Genomic DNA, 4,728 nt, shown 5'->3' with positions numbered 1-4,728 from the left:
TCTTACCTTTGATTTGAGATATGACAATGCAAGGTGGGATGGTTCGACACAGACTATTATGATGAGTTACATAGACACTTGTTGGTAAATAAAGGTTATGTGTTTATGGTATACATAGTTATTGGGGTGATCAAAGGTTTCTCTAAGATTTGGCATGAATATGCAATTGTTCGAATGATGGTTGCGGCATGGCATATAAAAGGTTGCATACAATCAATATTGGTTTATGATTCAACAGATTTATCTCGATGGAAAAGTAAAGATTTGTAATTAGTGCTATCAACCATGGGTAGGACTAGTTTCCGACATAAAATGCTTAAAGTAAGATTGAGGCGGTATCTTTGGAAAAAAGGAGTCATAATTTAGAGTCATAGGATGTGACCATTTTTTTTCAAAAATCAAAAATTTGATACTAATGATGGTTTTGGAAGCATGAGTAGAGGATTAGTGAGGTCATGATATTTTGTTGGCATCAAATTTTTTGTTTTAGTTGCCAGATTATGGTGAATATTCTAATAACCCGGTCAATCATTTTTAGAAAATTTCATGAATTTACCATTTTTGTCCCTCCCGATACTGACCTGGAGTCTTCTATGATTGAGTTTGAAAAGTTGGTTTTGAACTTTGAGTTAAAAGGTGAGAATTTAGTAAGTTTTGAGTTGGAAAGGCTAAGTTGTTAAGAAAGTGGGTTTTCGTGTCTTTTGGAGTTTCGAGTATCAGAATAGAATTCCATTGATTCCATCAATCCCATAATGTGATATCTGATCTCTGTGAGTTGTTAGTTTCTAATTTCGAGTCTTTTTGAGGATTTGAGGTCCTAGGTTGTGAAATTGTGGAATTTTAGCCTTTGGGTTGACTTTGGTCAACGTTCGGGAGTCAAATCCTCGGATCGTAATTCCAAGTGTTCCGTTGGATTTTAGGATGATTTTAGGCCTAAGTGACGTCATGGTTGATTTGTGAGAGGTCCCGAGCTTGTTTTAGCTTTTTTAGCTATGAGTTAGTTTCTTGTGGTTTTCACGAGTGTCGGGTCAAGGAGAGACCTCAAATTCGTGTTTTGACGGTTCCAGTGAGTCTGGAATGTCAAGTATAATTGATTTGCATATGTGGTTTGTGTGCATGGGGTTCCGAATGAATCCAAGAGTCCTTTCGAGGTTTAGAGTGTTGGCTGATTTTCTGATGTCTGAGTTCTGGTGCGCTTCACTTTTGCGAGAGATGGCTCGCTTTTGTGAGGCTCACTTCAGTGATGTTTGGGTCACTTTTGTGAAGGGTCAACCCCTGTTGACCTTCGCATTTGTGAAGAAACCATCGCTTAAGCTACCTTTTCTTAAGTGTAGGTCTTGTTGTAGAAGTGAGGCAAAGCAAACCCCTAATCGCTTTTCTGACATCAGAGAGGGTTTTTGCTTGCCATTTTGGGGTTTAAGCCCCATTTTTGAGTTTGGGAGCTTTGAGGTGGCGATTTGCACCAGGTTTTCGGGGAAAATTTTTGGGTATCGATTCTTAACTCTTTTCTTTTGAATTTAAATTGGCCCATATAGGCCATAAAATGAATAAAAGAGTAGGGATAAATCCAATTGCAAGATGCAAACTTAAAGGAGCCCAAATGGCCCATATATGTTTTAGGAAACAAAAGTTATATGTTGTATTAAAGTCCAGCACTCTCTTCTTCAATACAAATTTTCGGCTCACTTGATGAAGATTGAGTAGTCTTCTCTGACCGGTGTCCGCTGCGATGCACATGCACATCTCGACCCTTTCCTTTCCTCTTCTCTTCAGCTCCGATGGTCTTCTCCGATCAGCCCAACTACCAGGTACCTTCCGACCCCCTTCAATCATTTATATATCATTGTTCTTGATTTAAGAATTAGAATGAGGTAGTTATCAACAAACTTAAATTCTTCCCCTTTTTTGATTAATCAATTGGCTGCATTTCAAATGAAATTAATGCCACCATCAGAACTATCATCCAAAGAGTTGAATCTAGTGTTCTTGAAAGACCTTTAGATGTATGATCTTGAGATTAGGATTATCATGTCAAGAAAGTTAGCATAACAGTGTTGTCCTCTAGTAGCAACAAAGTTTTGATTTGGTACATATAACACCTCCAAAGCTCTCACCAGGTGCGAATACACAAATCATTAGAAATTCTTCCAACTTTGGAGCTTTAACAAGATTGCAACTATTGTTAATTATGTACTTGCTAGGAATATTCAGCTTATTTCAAGTAAAACTATGGAAACACAAAAATTAAATCGCATCCGAGACTTGCCTTCTTACATGAGGTATACCTAATTTATCTAGTTGTAGAATCTTTCATCTTGCTGCTGGCATATCCTGGACTTGATTGGTTAAGAAATCACCTGCAAAATCAAAAACCATATTAGCAAAAAAAATCAGCAAGCGTATTTCCTTCCCGTAGGGAATGTTGCACTCTTGTTGATACAAATCTCCTCAATCTTATTATATGATTCACCTCCAATGCCACACTCCAAGGGGGTTTCCATGTTCCTTCTAATATCTGCACCATGGCCATGGAATATGATTCAATGATGATATTAGTAAGCCTCTGATCTTTACAATATTCCAAGCATTCCCAAATTGCTCTAGCTTCTGCAACCAAATTAGTAGTCTCCTGAATTTTAATACCTTTAGCCACCACCAAATTCCCAAAATGATCCCTTGTACAAAAAGCAGAAGAACTTGGTCCTGGGTTACCTCTTGATGCTCCATCAATATTACACTTAAGCCCAATGATCAGGGGGAGGGGACCATCTCACAATTCTAATGATTTAACATGGACTATAACCTTCAAATCCTTCAATCATACCTGGCCAATTGCTGTCCCATCTGATCTTAATTCTGGGCATAATAAATTGACTAATAGTAGCAGTGACATCTCTAATAATCTTAGCATTAGAAAAAAACCCTCCATGAAGGATAGTGTTCCTTCTTTTCCATAAGATCCAAAGAATGATCATAGGCACCACGAGAATTACCTCTTTCAATTTAACATTCCCATTTGTGCTCTACCAATTCCTTATATGTTGTTTCAGATAGGGTGATTCGATTATACCTACAACTCTATTGAAATAAGACCATATGCTCTTTGCTACTTCTCCATTATAAAAAAGATGGTCAATAGTTTCTCTTTCTGGATTTGAACAACGTCTATAATTTGGAGAAATGTCTAAGTTCTAAGAATTCATTTAGTGAGCCACTGGAACTTTACCTTGCTAAACTCTCCAAGCAAGAAAAGAAATTTTGGAAGGTAAATCCTTTCTCCATAGATTTTTTCAAATCCACATTAATATCTCATTTCATTCTCAATAAATCCCAAGCACTTTTAATACTGAAGCAACCTTACTACTTTTAGACCACCAAGGTTTATCCTTGATATCAACAAACTGAGCAGTGGCTAAATTATTTTGAACATGCTCCACTACATAATCTGGAAGCTTGTCTTGCATCACATCATAGTCCCAACCTTCTTGTGTAAGAAATTCTTTTATATCACTCATCCCGTAACAAATCTGTAGAGTTGAATGATGCATAAATAGTGGAACAAGATTTGTCCAATTATCGTACCAGATGTTTGAGGTATCTCCTTTTTGTTCCCACCACAAGAACTATTCTATCTTCTCTCTATTTTCTAACATGAATTGACACATTTGAGATCCTCCTTTCCACTGAACAGGAGATGGGATATGCTTTTTTACAGTATTTGTTCCATAGGAAATTAGACAACAAACTTTTTTGTGTTCAAAATCTCAATCAAAACTTAGCATACATAGCTTGGGACACATCAAACATTGATCTAAATCCAAGTCCTATTTCCTGCTATGGTAGACAAATTTTATCCCATGTTGACCAATGCTTGTTTCTGCCTACTTCCTTATTGCTTCAAAAGAACTTTGCAATTATATTGTGAAGATCTCTAATAACACAAAGTTGAGGAACAATTGTTGATAGCAGAGCTATGGATAATAAGAAACACGGTAAGAAACATACGAGTAGAAAATTAAGAAAAATAAGAAGAAAATTAAATAAATTATACCCGGAATATAAACAACTTAATATCACAAAGACTGATAACGAAAAATTAGATCAATTAATAGATAATATATCTAAAATAGAATATAAATATATTCAATATTTAAAAATACAATGAATAACAAGAATAACGAATATAGACAAAAACTTAATGAAATAATTATAGCAAAAAGACAAGAATTAGAACATAGGCAAAATAGACTTAACAATAATATATTCGCAGGAATTTGTCACAAATCTATAATAGCAAAAAGAAAGACTATTTTATATCTAAAAATACAAATAAATAACTTAGAATATAAACTACAACATAATTTATAAATGAATAAAGAAGAATACGCAATAGATGAAAAAACATATGAAAATTATGACTAATTAAAAATAAAGATAATATTTTCTAATCTAGAAAGAAGATATAAGAAAATAGGTGACAATATAAGTTTAATGCTAAAAAAAGAAACAGTAAAACTAGAAGATAATTTAACTGCTATGATAAGAATAACAAAAGAAAATGAAGAAATAGATAGAAAAACGGAAATTGAAAAAAATAAAACAACAAGCAAAAAAGAAAGTACAACAATTAGAAGAAGTAAAAAATACCAAAATAAAAGAGCAAGAAAAAGAGCTAGCAATATTAAAAGAAATGTATGAAATAAAACAAAAAGAAAAAGAACAAAAAAC

General features: G+C 34.3%; 1 long non-coding RNA gene across 2 annotated transcripts in view; it reads left to right on the top strand.

The window, feature by feature from the left end:
- Nucleotides 1–1,617: 1,617 nt before the first annotated feature.
- The window catches only part of LOC125871838 (uncharacterized), a 30,521-nt gene continuing 27,410 nt past the window's right edge, over nt 1,618–4,728 (top strand). For both annotated transcript variants that reach the window (XR_007447047.1, XR_007447046.1), the window contains exon 1: nt 1,618–1,808. This is a non-coding gene — a long non-coding RNA (uncharacterized LOC125871838). The remainder of the gene's footprint in view (nt 1,809–4,728) is intronic.

This window comes from Solanum stenotomum, chromosome 7 (genome assembly GCF_019186545.1).
Source record: "Solanum stenotomum isolate F172 chromosome 7, ASM1918654v1, whole genome shotgun sequence".
In the NCBI taxonomy this organism is placed as follows: Eukaryota; Viridiplantae; Streptophyta; class Magnoliopsida; order Solanales; family Solanaceae; genus Solanum; species Solanum stenotomum.
Note: the sequence above shows the minus strand (reverse complement) of the source record. Positions and strands in the feature narration are given on the sequence as shown.